Source organism: Canis aureus, chromosome 10, assembly GCF_053574225.1.
Source record: "Canis aureus isolate CA01 chromosome 10, VMU_Caureus_v.1.0, whole genome shotgun sequence".
In the NCBI taxonomy this organism is placed as follows: domain Eukaryota; kingdom Metazoa; phylum Chordata; class Mammalia; order Carnivora; family Canidae; genus Canis; species Canis aureus.
In genome coordinates, this window is record NC_135620.1 from 36,504,890 (window position 1) to 36,527,761 (window position 22,872).

Consider the following 22,872-nt stretch of genomic DNA (forward strand, 5'->3'; position numbering starts at 1 on the left):
CTTCAAGTGCATTCAGAGCATTAGGTTGATACACAAAACATAATCTTCAGTTTCTGCTTACCAGTCCAGTATACTGTGTGGCATGTCATTGAATTTTCCCAGAGTGGGGGGAACCACTAAGAAGAGTGAAGCACATGCTTAATGGATTCTTATCTTAGGCTTTTAGATATCTTTTTTTTTTTATTTTTGAGGGGGAGAAGGGGCAGAGGGAGTGAGAGAATCTTAAGCAGGTTCCAATGTCCAGCGCTGAGCCTGATGCGGGGCTGTCTCACAACCCTGAGATCATGACCTTAGCCAAAACCAAGAATCAGACACTTAACTGACTGAGCCATCTAAGTAGCCCCCTGGCTTTTCGACTTCTTAAAGTGACTCTCAATTGGGAGAATTTTCCCTTCCTGAAAGTGAGACTTTCATGACTAACAGGACTCATATAATAGAACAATGTTCCCAGATATTATTATGTCCTGGAGACCTGAGCACAGAGTCACAGCCCATCAGCTTATTGTATTAATTTTTCATTTAGCTATAATCATTAAAAGTCTGCCCAAAGGCAGAGAGCACATTGCATTCATTTGTTGCCAAAGCTGACCGCAGTGGTTTCTGTGCTGGCATATGTGTTCAACAAGTGTTACAATGGTAACATTCATACAATGGTACCATTTTTACCAGACACAAGAATATGAAACCTCTGATACCTTAAATAAAATATATCCTATGAAAAACTGATACTACCTAGGAATAAACTTAACAAAAAAAAGCAAAGTCTTTATGGGCATAAGCACCAAAGGACTTGAATATATAGAGACCTACCCCATATACTTGGATGGAGAGATTCGATATGTACAGATACTGATTCTTCTGAATTAATCCATGCAATTCCAAAGTAAATCCCAACAGGAATTTTTCCTTATGTATTTAATACATAGCCTGGAAAAAGCAGTCACTTTCCTTACCTATCAATGTCAGGATGGCGATGCTATTAATGGCAAAGAAATCTATAATCCACCTCTACATGGGGAGTAGTATAATTAAGTGGACTTTCCTCTTATTTAATTTAATTTACATTTATTAAAATCTTCATTTTCTGAGACATAAGAGACTATTCAGATATTTTACATGACTGATGTCATTCGGTTTTCTCCCTTCTTTCTAAAAATACAACCTGCAGTGGGGTCTGGGCCGCTGGCCACGTGTTGCATTTCTGTAGCTGAAAATCCTGGAAAGGCAGGAAAAAAAGCCCACTTTCTCTCCAACTCATTACTAGTGACCTACTTTCTGTATGATCGAACCAAATTGCTGGAAATAAGTGGACAAGAAAAGAAAAAAAGAAAAGTAATCAAAATTGAAAAAGGAAGCCCGGGCAGATAATCTAACAGTGCCTTATATTTACAAAGAGTTTTCACTTTCAAGATCTCCTTTATTTATTACAGCAATCCCAGGAAGCGGGTTGGGCATTTTAATTCAGTCTATTCAGTTTAGTTTGTGGATAAGGAAAAAGGCACAGAAACTTTGCTTTGGAAACCCAGTGAAGGGCAGAGATAGGTTATTTTCTCTCTTAGGCAACGCGTTCTGTGGAAAGAGCCAGAGCTTCAGATTCGGGCGGGCTTGCATCCAAACCGAGATAGTGAGCGTTCTCAAAATGGAAAAGGTAAGAGAAAGCTTTGTGGTGGTGGTGGTGGGAATGGGGTTTTGAAGCAAAACCGGTTTGAAGTGTTGGGAGGACAAGGAAAGGCCCTCCTGATGAGGACAAGGAACATACAGAGCTGGAGTTGAGAAAGACTGAGGGCTTTCCAGGGAATGGTCTCAGAAGGGAGGCCTCACGAAGAAAGCATCGCAAGAATAAAGGATATGTAGGAGAGGTTGAATGCCTGTCGGAGACCTTGAGAGTGGCTTGGAGAGCCGTTCTTATTGGACAGAGCCCTGAAAATTTCAGTGGGGTGGTCAGTATGCTTTGGGATCTGATTCTTGCCCCAATTGCTTACTTGCTGGCCCTGTGACCTTGGGAAGTTACTTATCCTTTTATGTCTCCAGTTCTTTAACTGTAACTTGCAGTAAGAAAACCTCATTGTTTGGAGGATTGTTGAGTCAATGAATGGGCCACAGTACATGTCATGTAGAATTTATTCAATAAATATGATAATGATCATGATAAAGAACATGGAAGTCACATGATGAGAGGCTACTAGATAAAAGAGAAATATCAGGTAACCTTTCAATAATCCATTGGTTGGGAAACCAATCTGTCATAGACAAGAAATGTGCAAATTTTTCACTGTAAATGCATTGAGTGGATGGTGTAAGATTTGCACTAATATTTAGGGTTAATATGATTAGGATCGGAATCTTAAAATTGCCTTCCACCCTCTATCCTCACCCCTTCCAAAATGCACATGGAAGTATTCTCTACAAGCTATCAATTCTGACTGCTTCTAACATTCTCTTTCCAACGACGAGACTAGGAAATGTGTCGAAAACTTGGAGTTTTCAGAGGCACTGCTGTTCTGTTTTGAAGGTTCCGCTTAGGAAGGAAACAAAAAGAAAGCACATGATTTCACACTCAAGTGCTCCTCAAAATGAGAAGAACACTCCAAAAAATAAATACTCTGTCTGACTAATCAGAAGGAAATCTGCTCTGGGGTGGGGGAAGGTGCTTGGAGAGCTCAGTTGGGTAAGCATCTGACTCTTGATTTCGGCTGGGGTCCTGATCTCACAGTCCTGAGATTGAGCCCCTCATTGGGGCTCCATGCTCAGCATGGAGTCTGCTGGAGATTCTTGCTCTCCCTCTGCCCCTCCTCTCCTCAAATAAATAAATAAGTAAAATCTTAAAAAAAAAAAAAAAAAAAAAAAAAGGAAATCTGCTCTCATCACAAAGACCTCTGCATAGATATTAACAACATGGAGAGAAGAAGAGGGCTCATTAATGATTCATGAGAATGGCTGTCACCATCAACCGAAGCATGTTTTGTGATGGGTAAAGTGTCTTATTTCACACACACACACACACACACACACACACTCACTCTACTGCTATCGGAACCTCCTGCAGCTGTGGGCCTTTCTTGGCTGTCATAGTGTGAGTCACCACTCGAGGGAGCCCAAGTTTCTTTGGTCCTGGGCTCACTGGGGCACAGGACACACTGCGACCCGATGGCTCTGTGACCCTACTGCAGGGTGGACACCGTGGATGAGCGAGCGCCCTGGGCTGCGGGGTGCGGGGGGCTGTTCTGCACCTTGCAGGATGTACGGCAGCATCCCTGCCTTCCGCTGCCTGGATGCCAGGAGCAACAACCAGCCCTCTCCCCTGGTGACAATCGAAACAGGCAACACCAAGTGTCCCGTGGGGTGGGGGCTGCCGGCCAGTTGTCCTCCCACCCACAGCTGAGCCATTGCTTTAGTGGAGCTCACGGAGCTCAGGCGTCCCCCCAAACTTTGGTCTCTGATGGGAAAGCGTGGCCCAACTGAGAGGGGGAGATGCCGGCCTTGGTCGCCTCCCTTTCTGCCAGCAGCCCGGGGAGAAGCAGGTTGGGGTCCCCTCCCGGCCTCAAGGGTGCTCGCAGAGCCCGGCGTCCTGGCCAGCCTGTGCTAACAGAGGGGAGGCTGGCAAGGGTGTGTGGGGTGGCGGGAGCCCAGGCACTGCTGTTCTCCTCGGGCTTCTGGGAGCCGCTCAGATGATTTGTTAATTATTCATTACTATTTGTCATAAAATCCTGAAGGGCTGCCAAGTGGTAGCATGCGGGCGATAGGAAAGCAGGGGACGTGTCTTCTCTTATTTTCCAGTGAACAGCAGACGTGGGGGGACCAGGCTGCTTTGAAGCCCCCCGCCCCCTCCCCCGGGACCCAGGCGCCCACCCTGCGAGGTGCAGCTGGAAGCGCTGGGAGCGAGCTCTGGGGGCGCCGTCAGGCTGCTCTGCATCCTCCCTCCGACGCCCCGCCCCGTGTGGTGTGCGGCAGAGATCCCCCAGATCCCAAGGCCACAGGAGAGGCCCCGGAGGCGGCGGCTTCCAGAATGAAAACCCAAGCCGAGGCACCATCAGCGCTGAGGTTCTCCCGCGTCGAGCCTTGCGTCCTCCGGCCCGCGGGGGTGACCACAGTCGGGCCGGCGAGGGGCCTTCCTTGGCCTCTTCCCTCCACTCCCCTCCCCTCCCCTGCCCCGCAAAGGCCCCTTTTGTGATATCGCCCTCCTCTTTATCCCCCTGGATGGTGCCTTGATGTTCTTTTTTTCTTCTTCTTCTTCTTCTTTTTTTTTTTTTTTTTTAAGATTTTGTTTATTTATTCATGAGAGAGAGAGAGAGGCAGAGACTCAGGCAGAGGGAGAAGCAGGCTCCACGCAGGGAGCCCGACGCGGGACTCGATCCCTGGTCTCCAGGATCACGCCCTGGGCTGAAGGCGGCGCTAAACCGCTGGGCCATCCAGGGATCCCCTTGATGATCATTTTAACCAGATAAAGATACGTGGGTTAGGGCCCTGTTGCTGGGGCCCAAGGGCCGGGAAACGCAGCGTAATTTGCCCCAGATCATGAAAAAACCCGGGGTGGGGGATGGGAGTGGGGAAGACGGCTTTGCTTTCGCCCCGTGGACAGAAGCCCCCCGAGGCTTCACTCCACCCCGCCGGAAAAGGAGCCAAGGCCCTGCAGTGCAGTGAATTTCCGCGGGGCTCCAGAGTTAAATTCGAGTCCCGTAGCGTCCCCACGCCGGGAGCTGGAACCGAGGCCTTGCTGCTCTGAGGCGCTGGAGGGAAGGGAAGGTGGGATCCCCGTGCCCCAGGGCCCCGGGGCAGGAGAAACTGCGAAAGTCCTTCCTCGCTCTCTAGGGATCCCCCTGAAGGAGTGATGGGGAGGGAGTGGCTGTTTTCTTGACAAGCGTTTAGTATCCAGAGCTCATCACTTGGCAAGTTCCCCCCACCTCCTCCCAGCACAGCAAGGGTGGGCTACGAGGCCACAGGCTGTCCTGCCGGGAGCCAAGGGCTGTTCTGTACCAGAGGGAGCAGCCTCGCTGTTCTGTGACCTGCACCCCACCTGGCGCCATGGGACGCGTCCTCGTTCCCAGCACAGCCAGCTCACCGTAGCCCACAGTTCACAGATGGTTCCACACACATCATCAAGGTATAAAGAAGCCTATAAAATTCAGGGATGCATGAGGAGAAACACCACACAGAGAATCCAGGGAGGCTGGAAATAGCCTCAGGGCTGTCATATGAGCAAGTGACAACTGGTTCACCTTAACAGCACTTATTGAGTGGCCAGGGGAGGTGTCTCAGTTCTGGTGCAATAATTTTTATAAGCTATTTATTCATTCAGTATTTATCATTGATTTATGCATTCAATAACCATTCATTAAACACATACTTATTCAATAATATTTATTCATTCAATGGCATTTATTCATTCAATACGTATTTATTGATTCGATATCCATTCAATAAATGCTTATTGAGCACCTACTTTGGGCCAGTCACTATCTGGGGCTCTGGGGATCTATCAGTGAAGAAAACAGAGACCCAAGTCTGGAGGGTGCCAGGCACCTCACATTTGAATCAATCCTTACAATAAACATACATGAGACGCATTCTTGTCTCCGTTTTACAAATGGAGAAACCAAAGTTTAGTGAGATCCAGTAACAATGTAGATATTAAATTGTAGCCCAGGTTTGTAGGACTACTAGTCGGTGTTCTTTTCAACATGATGGTCATCCTGTGGAGATGTCACCTTACCCAAAGAATCTATGCACAAAATTTGTTCTTGGAGAGGAACAGACCAACTTACACACAAAGTGCCAAATGCAGAAAAACAACCACTTCAGCCAACCCACTCAAACTGAGTGTCCAAGGATGCATGTTCACTGTGAAGCATGATATTATCAGATCTTAGTTGCATGACACAGTAACTAGAAGACTCTCTGAATGAAGAAGGAGCTTTTGAGAAGGACTTGAAAGAAATTTAATATAAAGGTAACCAATGCAGATAAAATGCTCATACTTGTACTTCCTTGGGGGAGGGAGAGGGAAAAATAGATCTAATAAAAAGAACCCCTTTGCCAGTAAGAAGATACGGTCTAGGGCTCTCAGGTCCTGGGAAGGCAACTATTTTCAAACATGTGGTGTAACATAGACACAAGAAATACGTACTTATATGTGAGAGATGCCTTGTGGACAAGGACCCTGACAGAGTAGAGTGGTGGAAGTGGGTATTCCTTTTTTTTTTTTTTTAATTTATTTATGCATGAGAGGCACAGGCAGAGACAGAAGCAGGCTCCCTGCGGGAAGTCCAATGTGGGACGCGATCCTGGGACTCCAGGATCACACCCTGAGCTGAAGGCAGACGCTTAATCACTGAGCCACCCAGGTGTCCCAGAAGTGGGTATTCCATTTGGTTGGGGAGCTTTAAGTGTGTTGTACTGTTTCTAAGTGTGTGAAAATCACTGCCCATAGCAACTCTTACGTTGTTCCTTTCTTTGCACTTCTCTCAGGAAGGACTTGGAACATGAGATACAATCCACCTTGGTAAGATGTGGCAGGGATTATTGGGAGTTGAGATAGAGATGGAGAGGGTATATATGAGGAAGGAGCTAACATTTGTGAGGGCTTTTTGTATGCTAGGTTTTTATATGCATATTTCATTAAATTTTAAGACAACTTCAAGAGGTAGATATGATCACACTCATTGACAGACGAGAGAATTTAGACTTTAACAAGCAAATTGCCCAAGATCTCCCAGCTAGAAAGATACAGAGCCAAACCTTCCACCTTTATTGTTTCCCCAAAGAGATCACAGCCCTTTTCCTTTTAAGGATTGTATTGCTAATCATAGTGCTGGACTAGCCAGGAAGTAACACCTAAAATCTCTCTTTGAAACCAGAGGTGAGGGAAAAGTTACTATTTGGAATGAAATTAATTCCAGAGATACTGGTAGCTTCTCGCCAACCTCCCTCCCCCACCAGCCTCTGCCCCTCAGCCTCTGCCCCTTATGCCTCTGCCCCCTGTGGCTCCTTCGTCCCTCACCATAACTGTGACCACACCCCATGCCTATATCTTCCACACTCAGCCACCAGGTAGTATAAGTGGGACAAGGACAGACAAACAGACACAACAATGCCCAATGATTGCATCTTGCACACTTCACGTTGAATGCTTGCTGGCCTGTATCTACTTTCTTTGGGCTACCTCTTTCCCCTTCCAGGGAACTATTTTCTTGAGGTCCATCTTTTTTCAAAGTTAGCAAGAATGTGAAGGGATAAAATGAACGTGGCTGGGACCTGAATTCCTTGAGCAATCGTTTGACAACAGAATCCTCCTCTCAGAGGGCCCCAGTTTGAGTTTTCCTACTGGCCAGGCAATACACAGGTTTGGCAAAACCCAGTTTCAGCCACAGAGTACAGTGGTCAATTAAAATCGAGGCCTAGAGAGTCATCTGAACTCCATCCCCTCCCAACCTGTGTAGTCTAAGGTGAACTTGCAGGACCCAGTGTCATCATCTGGCAAGGGTTTAGAACATACTCTCAACCTGAAAGAGTTGGTGGGAAGATGACAGGAGATTAGAGACCGACTGGTCTGGTGCTTCACAAACTTCTGTGATGATGAGAATCATGCAGATGCTTGTTGATGTACAGACTTCTGGAGCTCTTCCCTGGGAGTGTAGATTCAATGGGATTAGGTTGGGGCCTATGGGTTAGTTTTCTTAATTTATTGATTAATTAATCAATTAATTAACTAATATATTTAAAGATTTATTTATTTAAGAGAGAGAGAGAACATGAGTGAGAGGAGTGGGAGAGAATCCTCAAGCAGACTCTGCACTGAGCATGAGGCCCCATATGAGGCTTGATCCAAGGACACTGAGATCATGACCTGAGCTGAAGCCAAGAGTCTGACACTCAACCAACTGAGCCACTCAGGCACCCCTACTTATTTATGATATTAAGCTCCAAAGCATATTCTAATATATGGTGCAATGAAGGTTTGGGAAACTTTGTTTTCAGTGACTGATAAATATTAGTTTATTGCTGTTGTCATTCTCTCCCCTGTTGACCTCTTCACCAACTGTCGAAATCTCAGTTATTTAAAATTCGGTAGCCCCTTCAGTTTGTTATATTTGATGACTCTTTGAAAGAATCAGGATCACATCTTTGGTTTTGGCCCCTTTGAGATTCCTCTATTCCTCTCATTGATACGATTCAGGCATTGAATCAGCGAGTTTGCCTTTGCCCACAGTCATGTCCTAAAATGACTTTTGGATTCCAAGTTTGGGTGTGACTTAATCTTGTGCATTTCACAAGATGGTTTCTTGCCATGGAGCACAGGCTCCTAAATATTCAGGAGGTACCTAAAACTCATTGGTTGGAAGCTGAGCATGCGGACTCTTTTGTGTTTAATGAGCTATGTTTCTATTTAACCTCTTGTTTCTACCCCTGACTTATATTCCCTTTCAGACGTTAGGTTGCAAGAACCCCATTTGCAGCCTACACTCCTTAGGAAGGCCTCCCCCATAGCTTGGTTGCCATCTTGGTTCTGCCTGGAGAGATTTCAAATTGGAACTCAAATGATTGAGAGATGAAGACTTTTAGCACTGAAATGTATAAATGATTATGCTTTTTCTGGGTGAGTTTGTATCATATGCTTGAATTTTTCAAATAAAAATTTTCCCAAACATCACATTTTTGTTGTGGCCAAATAATGACATTTTTTGATTGTTAAAAAAAAAAAAAAGAGTTATATTGGGGATTACCACAATATAGGTGATAATATAGGCAGATCAGCAAGGGCTATAGTACGAAGGTGAGCTGTATGACCTTCAGCAAATTCATTCTCTCTCAGTACCTTAGTTTACCTGAAAATAAAAATAATATGAATATCCAGCTTATGGGTTGCTGTTAGGGTTAAAATGAGTTCATACAGGCAAGATGTTGAGAAGAGTGCCAGGCACAGTTAGTAGTGGCTGCTTCTGCCATTGCGGCAGGCCACATGGTGCAGTCTGTGCATAACTCTGTGTGTCTGTCCAATTTTCTTCTCTCTCTACTCACTGTATTCCCCTGCTTGCCCTTGGTTTCTGCTCTCTCAAAACTCTGAATTACATATGGTTTTGTTTGCCGTAGTTGTTACCTTTCAACTTATTTCTGTTTTCACTTCATGATCCCACTTCCAAAAGATGACTTTCTTTCTTCCTTGGTTTACCCTCCTGGAAGAGAGAATCTTATTTACTCCTTCTATGGATAAACTTCCCAGGGCCAGATGATCATTTCCAGACTAATTAACAATAGCAGAATTAGAGGAATTGCATGGTTCAAAATCTGGCTGCTTAGACAGTGGGATTTGGGGTGGAGCAATTTCCTTTAGAGAGGGTATGGGCAGGCAGGCAACGATTAGCATCTTGTAGTATAAATTCAAGGCTGCATGTCCACAGCAATTATATTTAGAGTTTCTTTCATGAATTCTGATTCCTGCAAAAACCAGGAGGTAATGCCTAAAAGAAGAATGGACAAGGAGCCAGGGGAATAGAACCTAGATTCTACCCATAATTGGTTGTAAGACCTTTGGTAATTCATTTCATCCCTCCATGGGCCTCAGCTTCCTTCTCTGTAAAGAGAATGGAATGGGGTGGATGAACTCTTAATTTCTTTTCACCTCCAAGATGAAAAAAAGAATGGAAACGGAGGGGCATGGTGCCTGTAATCTGACCTTGGACCAGGAATGGTTAGATAATTGAGCTTGATGCATAGTTTAAAGCATTAATGATCTGAAAAATTCCATATGTATTGATATTCTTGGGGACAATTATCTATACAGTAAGCATATGCTGAATTAGCATAAGGTTGCTATTAAAAATACTGTGGAAATGAAATATAAATTTCTATAATCAGAGGAAGCAACAAACTCAAAACCAGTGATCCAGTATTTCGCTTAAATAGGTTTGATGACTAAAGCTCCAACTTCCTTCCTCACAGCACTGACATCGCACATTTAGGATGAGAAGTCTAGATGAAAGTTGAATGCTTCTAAGTAGATTTGCCTCCTCCCTGAGGTCAGGTGTCAGCTAGTCTTTAATCACTGTTGTCCTGTGGCTGGGCTTATTTATAAACAAGTTGGATAGTAAAATGTAAACCACATGTGGAATGCAACCCAGAAGTGTTCCCAAGGCTTGGGCCAAATATTGATTTTTTAGGAATAGAAATGTGCATTAAGTGACATGGGGAAAATGAAACATTTTCCCCCCAGTAATCCACAAGACTGCAAAGCTACTAAATGATAGCCATTATTTAGGAAGGACACTAAATTTATCCATCTTTGGACGTTGGATACTTTAGCCAGACTTTATCTATATAGTTCTTTTTCCCAGTTGGGAGTAGAATTTAAAGTTTGTCTGGTTTCACTTTTGCTGCTCTAAAGGTAGCAAATACTAACTCTTTTCCCTGTTTTGTCTGCCAGAGGGTCCTGGAACTTACCCAGGTAATTTAGCCTGCCACTTTACCAAACCAATTAGTGATGTTCAGTGTCAGAGTGGCCAGACAGATACCATGGTTATGTCCAGTTTGAGCTGCCTCCCAGCTGGGAATATAGGCTTCTTGCCCAAGGCTCCTGAAGAGATTGGTCCACCCACATTGCTCAGACCCAGAGTTCTCAGGTCTTATTTTCCTTATTCTCTGCTTCATCCCAGACCCAGAAATTTCATTTTTTTCCTTCAGTGAGTTCCCCTGCTCTTTGGATGACCCTCACAACTCCTATAATGGGCATTTTCACATGATAAAAATAGTAATGATGGATGTCATGAACAAGAATTTGTCTTGATCAGTAGAATACTTATGGATCATTGAATTGACTGAAATTTTGAGGTAGATTTTGTGTCCCTTGCCGCAGAATACTTTCCAACATGGTACTTTCTAATGATATACTCAGGTAGGTGAGCACTATCAATGTACGTGTCGCTGTGTGTTCCAAAACGAGGCCAGGCTCGGTCCAAGTGACCGATACAAATCTATTGTTCTCAACACTCTCTAGCCTGGTGCAACTCAAAGTAGTGACCCATGGACTTGTGCTCATCTGCAAAACTTGTTCGAAGTCAACAGTGAGATAAGTACAGAAATGGAAAGCAAGGGTTTAGGAATGTTACAGGAATTTTACAGAGTAACTTTTATATCCACTGAACCCATTAATTAAAATTTGGACCTTGCATTTGTATGACTTTTAAGGTTTCATTTGTCTAGCTGTTCATTTGATCATAATTTATAGAAGTGTTCATCTGCAACAGATTGAAAACAGCAACAGCAAACCCAAACTAGTTCTTCCCCACAGATAGTTTGACAAGCACTGCTCTAAAATTATTTCAGCCTTTTTTCTCCCCTAGCTTTTATGAACCATAAGAAGTGAAATATCTTAATATCCAAGCTTTAAAGAGAGAACTCAGTGAGGTGTAGATTTTCCCTGCACCCTCCACACCACCCAAGAAGAAGGGATTTTCACAGTTCTGGAGGTATTGGAGTGAATACCTCTTAGGTCTCAGAGGCCTAGGGTACTTCAGAATCCTCCTCAATACTGCAGGGGAAACACTGAAGGACAGATTATGTCTTGGTAGGAATCCCTGGGAAAATCAAGCTATATAATAAGCATTATAAGTACATTCTGTCACCAAGGGATTTAATTTTTGACCTAGTGGTAGTAGAAAATCACTGGTCATCTGACACATGTCCAAGATTCTAAGACTAGAATTAAAGGTCATTTCATAACTTTTAGAGAAGAAAGTTTTTTTTTTTTTTTTTTTAAAGATTTTATTTATTTATTCATGATAGTCACAGAGAGAGAGAGAGAGAGAGAGGCAGAGACACAGGCAGAGGGAGAAGCGGGCTCCATGCACCGGGAGCCCGACGTGGGATTTGATCCCGGGTCTCCAGGATCGCGCCCTGGGCCAAAGGCAGGCGCCAAACCGCTGCGCCACCCAGGGATCCCGAGAAGAAAGTTTTGAAGAGGTTTCTAGTTGAGTAGAAGTCATCCAATCTTATTGAAAATGGGCTACTTGCAAATCTTGGTATGATTCATTAACAAGCTCATCAGGCCAAAAGGAGTTTTTCATGAATAGACTCCCCTCACCTCCCTTTTTTTTTTTTTTTAAGAGAGAGAGAGAGAGTGGGGGGGGGGGTTTGGAGGCAGAGGGAGAGAGATGATCTTAAGCAGGCACCACACCCAGTGCAGAGCCTGATGCAAGGCTTGATCTCACAACCCTGTGATCATGACCTGAGCTGAAGTCAGGAGTCAGACTATTAATGACTGAGCCACCTAGGCGCCCAATGAATGGATCTGTCAAGCCTCATTTCCATGCTAGGTTTTCATAGTTTTCTCTGCCAGTGTCTCAGTCCTGCAATAGTGGCTCCATATTTGGCTCCCATTTCCCCTGTGCTGTACAGCCTGCCGTCCAATCCCTGAATCAGGCACTGGGTGCCATATATACTGCATGACACTTGCCACATCTGCTCTCAAAGAGTATTCCATAAAAAAGAATCCATGTACTTTTCACTCTTTTTTCATTTTATCTAGGCCCATACTGACTTTTTTCTTGTCTCCACTTTTACTGAAAAATTAGTATAGTATTAGTTTCCAGTTAGGAGAAGGAAAGAGTTCCAACATGCAATTAATTCATAGCTTTTCTTTAGTAATTGTCACCTCATAAACCCTGGCCCTGGTGTTGGCCCCACTCTACACAGGGGTCACTGAATAGTCTTCAGGAGGCTGCTGGACTCAGTGTGAAGAGGGAATGAGGCTACACAACCCTGATGTAAACGCTACAGTACAGGATTAGAAGATGAACACTAGGTACATGTGTTATGCTTTCAGAGAGAATTTTTTTCCCCTAACATTTACTGGTACTTAATATGTGCTCAATAACTAATTTAATCTTCCTAAAAGCTCATGAAGGAGGTACTATTATTATTATTCAGATTTTGTAAGTCAGGAAACAAAGCATGGAATGGTTGAGTGATTCACCCAAGGTCATGCAGTAGGAAATTGTAGAGCTGAATCTTGAACCAGGGAGCCTGATTCCAGAGCCTAGCCTCTCAGGTTCCCCAGAAAACACAAACTCAAAACAAAGAGAATGGCTTTTTGGCCATTAAAGTGACAAAACAGAGATCGTGGAGCCTGTATTCTTAGCCTCAAAAAGTGAGGAGAAAAACCTTCTATCCTAAGTGGTTCAGTCCAGAAGCCGAAACAGAAAAAAGGCCCATAAGCCTTGGCTGCCCACTCTTTCCTTTCCTTCATTGCTCTCCACCCCGGAGCTCTGAAGCTGCTTACTGGAAGCCCCTAATTCCCCACCCCACATAAGTTTCCGCTTTTCTCCACTCTTCCACTCAATGACAAGTCCCATCTCCCTGACTCCACTCAACTTCTCACAAGGGCATATGTTTCAGTGTCTACCAACCCACCTACCAAACTGCCACAAAGGAGTGTGAATCTGAGACTTCCAAAGCCCCCCTCCTGTGCTGTTTTGGAAAAGGATAAAATTTCTCAGAAAATTTTGTGATTTTTTTTTTTTTTTTACCTCACTCTCAGTTCTACCATCTTCTTGTCTAGATAATGGAATTAGCCTGTCCCTTTGCTTCAACTACAGTGCCTCTGGAGAAAGGAATTCAAATCAATAGATCTGTCACACATTACTCAAATTAACTCCCTTGGTTCCAAATGATCTGGGTCAACATTCCACACTGCTATTGGGATTATCAATAATGAAAAATGACTTAATGAATCCAAAAGCAGAAAACACATTCTTGACTTCTCAGCACAATCCAGGGTCAGAGCTAAGTGTCAATAGAAAGCAAATTTGAAACAAAATGAAATCATTCTGACCCTCATCCCTAAACCAAATATAAAGAGTTCAGAAAGAAGGTGATGGTTAATTTGCAAGTGACAAGAATAAGGTCAATTGCCTGGAGTTTTTCTAAGAGTTTTTCCTTTTTCACCACGGAAGATCAATTGGGCAAAACCCCTTAATGTTAGTTTGTAAAGAAAAATAATACATACATTTAATCAAGAAGGTAAAAGACCCATATATTGAAAACTACAAGACATTAATGAAAGAAACTGAAGAAGATACAAATAAACGGAAAGATATTCCAGGCTCATGGATTTGAATTAATTTTGTTAGAATGTCCATACTACCTAAAGCAGTTTACAGATTCAGTGCAATTCCTACCAAAATTCCAATGGCATTTTTCACAGGAATAGAACAAATTATTCTAAAAATTGTATGGAACTACAAAGAAAAATGCAAATAGACACAACAATCTTGAGAAAGAAGAACAAAGCTGGAGGTATCATACTTCCTGATTTCAAATTATATTACAAAATCCGAGTAATTAAAACAATATGGTATTGGGGAAAAAACAGACACTTAGATCATGGAACAGAATAAAGAGCCCAGAAATAAGCCCATACATATATGATCAGCTAATTTGCAACAAAGAATCCAAGCAAAGACAACAGAGAGAGGACAGTCTCTTTAATAAATGGTGTTTGGAAAATTAGACAGCCACATGCAGAAAAATAAAACTTGATCACTGTTTTATACCACACACAAAAATTAACTCAAAATGTTAATTAAAGACTTGAATGTAAGACTTGAAACCACAAAACTCATAGAAGAAAACATGGGCAGTAAATTCCTTGACACAGGTCTTGGCGACACCAACAGCAAAAGCAACAAAGACAAAATCAGCAAGTGGGACTACATCAAATGAAAAACTTCTGCATAGCAACAAAAACTATCAACAAATAAAAAGACAAGCTGAGTGGGAGAATATATTTGCAAATCATATATCTGGTAAGCATCCAATGTCCAAAATACATAAAAAACTCATACAACTCGGGGCACTTGGGTGGCTCAGTGGTTGAGCATCTGCCTTTGGCTCAGATTGTGATCCCGGGGTCCTAGGATTGAGTCCCACATCAGACTCCCCCTGGGGAACCTGCTTCTCCTTCTGCCTATGTCTTTGCCTCTCTTTTTGTGTCTCTCATGAATAAGTAAATAAAATCTTTAAAAAATAAAATAAATAATTTAAAAAACTCATACAATTCAATAGCAAAACAAACAACCAAAGCCAAATAATTTGATTAAAAATAGGCAGAAGATCTGAATAGACATTTTTCCAAAGAAAAATACAAATATATACAAATATATTTTCCAAAGAAAAATATATACAGATGGCCAACAAGTACATAAAAAGATGCTCAATAGCATTAATCATCAGGAAAATGCAAATCAAAACCTCAATGAGACATCACCTCACACCTGTTAGAATGGTTGTTATCAAAGGACAAGAAATAACAAGTGTCGGGGAGGATAGGGAGAAAAAGGAAGCTTGTGCACTGTTGGTAGGAATGTAAATTGGTGCACCTACTATGGAAAACAGTATAGAAGTTCCTCAAAAAATTAAAAATGGAAGTACCATATGATCCAGCAATTCCATTTCTGGATTTTATCCAAAGAAAATGAAAACACTAACTCAAAAAGATACATGCTCCACTGTTCATTTTGGCATTATTTACAACAGCCAGGTATGAAAAAACCTAAGTAACCTAAGTGTCTATTGATGGATGAATGGATAAAGGAATTGTGGTGTGTATGTATATACACAGATCTATAAAAGAATGAAATCTTGTCAGTTGCAACAACATGGATGGACATTGAGGGCGTTATGCTAAGTGAAGTACTTCAGACAGAGAAAGACAAATACCATATAATCTCACTCATATGTGAAATCTAAAAAAAACCCAGCTCATAGATACAGACAACAGATTGGTGGTTGTTAGAGGCGGGGTGTGGGGAGTGGGAGAAGTGGCTGGACTGGTTGGTTGCTTGTTTTAATTTAGTTTTTTAGTTTAAATAAATTATAGGAAAGGAAAAGAGAAAATAAAGTAGGAGAAAAGGGTAAAGATGGTCAAAGGGTACAAACTTCCAGTTATAAGATGAATAAGTTCTGAGGATATACAGGGTGTACAGCAGGGTGACTATAGTTAACAGTATTATATTGTATACTTGAAAGTTGCTAAGAATAGGTCTTAAAAGTTCTCACTACACAAAAAAAAAGTGTTAAGTATGTGAAATGATGGATATGTTAATTAACCTTATTGTGGTAATCATTTCACAGTATATATGTATATAAAATCATCATTTTGTATGCCCTAAACTTACACAACATTACATGCCAATTACATCTCAGTAAAGCTGGGGAAAAAAGAAAAAAGAAAAATGAAAAAAATAGAAAATGGAAAAATACTAACAGTTTAATATTTTATTTTTTTTTGTATCCATGAGCTAACAGGGAACATTGATGGCACCCACCCCAGGCATCTTGACTCATCCCCTCAGATGTGCATAGATGTAAGCCAGACCCATTTTCATGGTCAGATACTGGCTTGTTGGCCTCTCATGATTTCCATGAATAAGCTGAATTTCTGGGTTATGTGATAGAATTCAAAATTCCCATATGCTATTATGTATAGTCTTCTGGCTAATTTCTGGAGGCTTTTCATTGCTTCAGGATTTTTGTCCTTCTAAACACATCATATAAACCTCTAGATTATTTTCTTAATGTTAACATCACAATGAATTTAGATACCAGTACAAACACTGGGAACTCAAGCTTTTGAATAAAAACCCAAGAACCAACCAAAAGACAACAGAAAAACTCAACGATCCCCAAGAACAGAACATGGAGGTGACATGCCACCCTTGATCATTTCAATTGTTAAAGACTGTAGCCATTTTTCAGGTTAAAACTCTGGGAATAAATGACAATGTTTCAGATGCAAAATGATAGGAAAAATTGTCATGATAAAAACAATCCAATTTGTAGATTCTGGCTCATAATATTTCAGTTAATAAAGATTAAGTTAGGAATTGGAGTTTCTCAGTGCTTTAAATAAATATCAGAATATGTACATTTCTCTTTCTTTGCTTTTAGGGATATTTGCCATTGTTAGGAGGAATGCTCATTCTAACAGTCCGTTGAAAATTTGGACCATGTTAAAAAATTCCTAAAACAAGTAGCATGTAGCTGTAGTAGATTCCCCACATGGCATTCCATTCTTTCTTGAGATAGTGTGGACAGGACAGCATTCCATAAGGATGTGACATCAGGAGGAGTGACTGCCTACCAAGTATGGAATACATTAGCTGAGCTGGAGAGCAAAAGGCACATTTTTTTCTTTAACTATTTTAATTATAAAATAAAATATGCTTAAAAAGTTGTATATAAGGTAAAATTAAAAATCCCCCTCTAAAGTGGTGGTAGGTATTATTTCAATTTTTATTTTTCTAGACATATATATGTGAATGTATATCTAAATAATAGAATATTAGCTATTCAGCACCATCCACATAATGAAATTGGTCTAAAAGAATTTTTTTTTAAAGATTTTATTTATTTATTCATGAGAGACACACAGAGAGAGGCAAAGACATAGGCAAAGGGAGAAGCAGGCTCCCATGGATCAATGTGGGACTCAATCCCAGGACCCCAGGATTACACCCTGCACCTGAGGCAGATGCTCAACCACTGAGCCACCCGGCATCATTGGTTGGTTGCATTGGTTGGTTGGCACGGAGATTCACTAGATCGAATATAGTGCAGAGATGTTGGTGGTCATGTCGTGATTCATGAGTTGCGCTGCTTTAGAGTTATCTATCTGCTATAGCAATAATAATATTTAAGACATGGATTTGGAATTATGCAAATATATTCCACTTCCCACTCTTAATCTATAATCCATATAATAGGGAAACTAAGAAGACACATTAGGTTCTTTTGTACTTAGATTAGTAGATCTAGATTAATTAATCTGGTCATACTGCTGATATTCTAATGTTGACTGATGTCTTCCTGCCCCATGATATCTAGATCAAAGGCTTATAACCCCTGATTTCATGCTGTGAAGAAGTCTAACGTCTTCTTCAGGATTTCTGCAGGTTTTCACAATGGAGTGGTGGGGTGGAACGTGACCAAAGCCAAGCAGGGTCTCTGCTTTAGTACTTGCTGTTTCAGTCTCTGTTCTTCATATTTGACCATATTTGGTAGGCAACTGGCCTCTTCTTGGATTTATACCTACGTCTGCACACCTCCTCACACACTCAACACACACCATCATTCTCTACTCAGCCACAGACATGTCCACACAAGGAAATAATGACTATATTAGTAGTTTGAACATTATGAGGCAGTTCCTAACATGATGCACACAGCAAACAATCTAAAATCACTCGCTAACCATTTCTCTTCTTAAAAATACTTTCCCTCATCTTGCCCCAACTAGCTGCTCACTCCCTTTTGCTTTAGAAGCTGCCAGCCTCCCCCCACTTCTATCCTTCTTTCTCTTCCCTATGCTAATCTTTTCTGGTCTCCCCTCCCTTCTTCAAATACACAGAACAAGTTAGACTTTCTCACCTCTTTCTGTAAAATCTGCATCTCCAAACCCAGTAATGTACTGAGTAGAATTATCTAACAGGGCCCATCCTAAAGAGACTTTATGACTGTAAAAAGGGAAAAAGGTCATAAATATAAATAGGTCATTTTGGCATTATTACATTTTACAAGATGGGATCATATGATACATATTGTGATTGGCTTTTTTATCTCTCATCACAAAAAAACATTACGAATAATATTCTATGTCATTTACAGCAAGTTCATGGGTAGTATTTCATAATACATTATATTTAGAAATCCCCTCTATCAATATATATATTTAGCTTTTTCCCTCCAATTTTTCACAATTATAATGATATTTTCACATACGTATGAGTGAATGGCTGTAGGAAAAACCCTAGAAGTAGAATTTCAGGTTAAGAGATAAGCACACTTAAAAATCTGATAGACTCTTTCAAATTGTTCATAAAATAGCATGTGTATTCATTCCCATCAACAGGGTACACATTCACAAGGGATATTTTTAAAGCCTCTTATAACAATTTTAAACAGCCACGTGCACATTACATCATCCTTGCAGATGCTAAATGGTTAGGATTAGACCAAAAAGTGATTTCTAAATATTGCCACCTTAAACCCTCTGCAATCCTACCTAACAGGAAATAATGATAGGAAATAAAACTGAATAAGGATCCAAATCTTTGGCCTAATGAATGAAATGAGAATCTAGGTTTGGTTAGAGTTTGAGTAGATTGCTAATTTTAAAGACATTGACCTTGAATCGTGGAGGAAAGGTGAAAGCCAGAGCCCCATGCCAAGATGACAGGAGACCCAAGACTGAGTGGGTCGTGCTCCAGCAAGTATGAGTGGACTCACTCTCTTCTCCTTTTTATAGGCAATGCCCTCATGGAACTAAGACCCGTGCTAGCAGATTTCAGACATGAAGCCCCTACTGAGAAAGAGCTGTGGGAGTAACAGAGGGCTGCCCATAAATCTGCAGGTGTGAGTAGGCTGGGCCTTTGGCCACATTCCTTCTGACAACCTGTCTATACTGCTGAGACTTAACCCTGGGATTTACAACCTGCTTCATCCACAGGACAGTGCTTTGCACGTGTTGGCAAAGTTTCTGGGGTAAAATGTTACCACTGAGTACTATTTTGGGACGAGAAACAGGAGATGGGATAATCTGGCTCAGACATGGCTATTCACTGCCTGTTTTGTCCTTAGGTCACCTCTTTGTTCATCTGGGAAACGGCCCTGTAATGCGTCCTGTATCTTCCAGGCAAAGACCACAGGAGATCCTACCATGAATGCAGTCTGTAGCACAAATTGCATTTCAAATGTAAGTTTTTGTTAGTAGTGTTCTCCTACAGTTCTTTGTAAACACCAACACAAACAAACACAAAACAAAGCCCATTGTCAACAAGTCAAAAGAAATAGAAATGTGGAATTAGATAGTGGTGATGGTTACACAATCTTGTGAATATACTGGAAACCACTGACTGTAAAGAAAATGTGAAAGAGGAAAGAAAAAGAAAGAAAGAAAGAAAGAAAGAAAGAAAGAAAGAAAGAAAAAGAAAGAAGAAAAGAGAAAAAGAGAGACATCTTTCTAAGCTGGAAAGACAACAAAAGATGAAGGGAAATCACTTTTGTTTTAAAGACCTTATTTATTTATTCATGAAAGACAAGGAGAAGCAGAGACATAAGCAAAAAGAGAAGCAGGCTCCCTACAGAGAGCTTGTTGTGGGACTGGATCCCGGGACTCCAGGATCAAGGCCCTGAACCAAAGGCAGACAGACGCTCAACCACTGAGCCACCCAGGCATCCCGGGAAATCACTTTGAATTCATTTTGCACATCAGTCCCTCTTTAGTTCTTTAGAAATGGTGCCTTAATTTTGCCCTCCTTCTGACCTGAGATACAGAAATTATTAACCAGATTTTCTTTAGGAAAATGAGAGAGTTTGAATGCCTTGCCCAAAGTCACAAGGCAATTAATTACCTTGTCCCGGATTTGAATTTAACTCTCCTTGACTCCTCAGCCTGAGCCCTTGCAACTGTACTAGGCCAATTCTAGACCTACTCTGAAGTTCAAAGCAAGTATAAGAATCATCAATGACACCAGACCCTTGTATTCAGTCTCCACTCAAGAGATCCTACATGGAGGAACTTGAGGGTTCTCCCAGATGTTGACCCTCAAAAGTTCAATGAAGTGTCCCTGTCTGAGAAGGACAGTCTATTACATGTATAGTGTTTACATACTCATTGAGACCTTCCTGGGTCTATTTGCATTTTCAGTCCAGAACACTGTTTTGGGTTAATGAGCCCCAAGAGCTCCCCAGCCAAACGTTTATTGGCTTCTAGCTTAACATAAGCTTGTATCTAATCAGTGTAGACGTTGAAACAAGTTCCATGCTGGCAAATTCCCAAAGCAAAAGGAGGTAAATGAGAACAACATGAATGAGACAAACAAGGGACCCACCATGGGGAAACAGTTTAATCAACACTTACAGAAACATGGCTGTCTCCTGCTGAGATGGAAATACATCTGTTCCATAGATGTCTTGGTGCCTTAACCATACTCTCTTCCTCAAGTACAAAGCCTTTCTGCCTTTCACACCACTCCTGCTGAAGATCAGTTTGTAACAAGAAGAGTTGAGAAATCTCAGATCCACGTTTTTAAGTTAATTTTTGAAATACAGGATAGTAGTAGACACTGTTGGTGCCTTATCCATGACCCCTTGAAAGCTCACTATGAGTCCTGTGTCAGCAAAATCCCTGAGAATTTTGTCAGACTGGGGAGTATGCTAGGCCTAGGTGCAAGGGAAGTAGAAAGTGCTAGAGAGCTAATTCCATGACTGCTTTTATCTGGAAGCTGCTCTCACCTAATGGGCCAGTTGATGGATAGCTAACTTGATGGACAAATAGCCAAAGACTGGGCTGGTATATATCAATAAGTAGCTCAGCCTCCTAACCCCAAGGCTGGGATAACTCAGAGGCATGCTCTACGCTGTCCCTTAGTTCTCCAACTCTAGGCAACTGGCATGATAAGTCTTTATCGGCATCCTGTTCTTCTCTTTCTCATTTCCCCATTCCCCTCTTGCTTGTTCCTGGGATTATCTCCCAAAAGTCTACTTACATTAGAGTCTTTGTCTCAGAGCCTCCTTCAGGAAAAAGAAATGGGACAAGAATGACTCACATGCTCTGGATGAAAAAGGGAATGGTCATTAAGAAAATAAGCTTTCAATCCTTGTTGTTATTCCCCCTGTTGACTTTGGATTTCTTTCATCCCTTCAGAAACTTTCTTCCCTCAATTAATCTAAAGTCCCAAGGTTTTCCCAGCCATCTGTAAAGAAAGTGTTCCCTTCCTCCATGGCCACTCTTACAGATAGATAGATGGTCGTAGCCATTAAGTCTCTCTTTCCTTGAAAACTTAAACATTTTCACCTGTGGTTCTCTTCCAGGTACCAGTCCTTCTAGATTACTCCGAAACCCCTTCACACTTTTTTTTTTAATTTTTATTTGTTTATGATAGTCACAGAGAGAGAAAGAGGCAGAGACATAGGCAGAGGGAGAAGCAGGCTCCATGCACCGGGAGCCCGACGTGGGATTCGATCCGGGGTCTCCAAGATCGCGCCCTGGGCCAAAGGCCCGCGCCAAACTGCTGCGCCACCCAGGGATCCCCCCTTCACACTTTTCTATCCTCTATGACCTACCCCCATCTTCTGACTAAGAGTTGGAATACTGGGACAACCCCAAAAGGAAATGACCATGAGACTCTTCCTGAAATGCCATGTTCTGGGAGATCACTCCTTTCTCCTACAAACAAGACTTTTCATCACTGAGCTGAATAAATTCTTCTTAATTTATGTATCTCACTTCTGTTACATTTCTTTGCCTGTATCAGAAACAGCTCCTCTGTTTCTCTTCTTTCAAACAAATCCCTGCCAAATAGAATACCATAACCAAGGGCATAGTTAGCCATGAAATCACCATACTTCTGCCCCAACCACATTCTGATGGCACTGGGGCAGGAGGAGATATAATGCTCCTCCCCAACTCTGTGTCCTCCCTCTGGGGTACTGCCAGCTTCCTTTACTAATTCACTGTTGAAGGAACTGACTTACAGGGAATTCACCATCCTTAGGAAGATGGATCGGGAGTAAAAAATTTGGATGTTCGTTAGGTTCTCCTTTGATTATATAGAAGAACACAAAGCAAAGAATGTTGGGAAGAGTGACACAATGCATTACTCAAGCATGTCAATCTGGGCAAGGCCTGTAAGGGGCTGCATTGTTTACCTAAACTGCTAGGGCCCCCTCCTAGTTATTATAGGGAATGCTGTTTATATCAATATTTAAATATGCTATTTCCCCCAAATGAACCACAACAGCTTCATTTAAAGTTATTTTATTATGCTGAACAGATATTTGGACAATTTAAAATTCCACTTGCTATACAAACAACTCCAATAA

General features: G+C 41.8%; 1 protein-coding gene and 1 long non-coding RNA gene across 8 annotated transcripts in view; one reads left to right on the forward strand and one right to left on the reverse strand.

Annotated features, from left to right (window-relative positions):
• Positions 1-22,872, reverse strand: part of NFIB (nuclear factor I B) — a 444,693-nt gene that overhangs the window by 373,103 nt on the left and 48,718 nt on the right. The window lies entirely within an intron of this gene.
• LOC144321650 (uncharacterized) lies at positions 1,480-21,904 on the forward strand. Its single transcript, XR_013387244.1, has 4 exons — positions 1,480-1,648; positions 19,295-19,401; positions 19,627-19,741; positions 21,862-21,904. It is a non-coding gene; the product is annotated as an uncharacterized LOC144321650 (long non-coding RNA).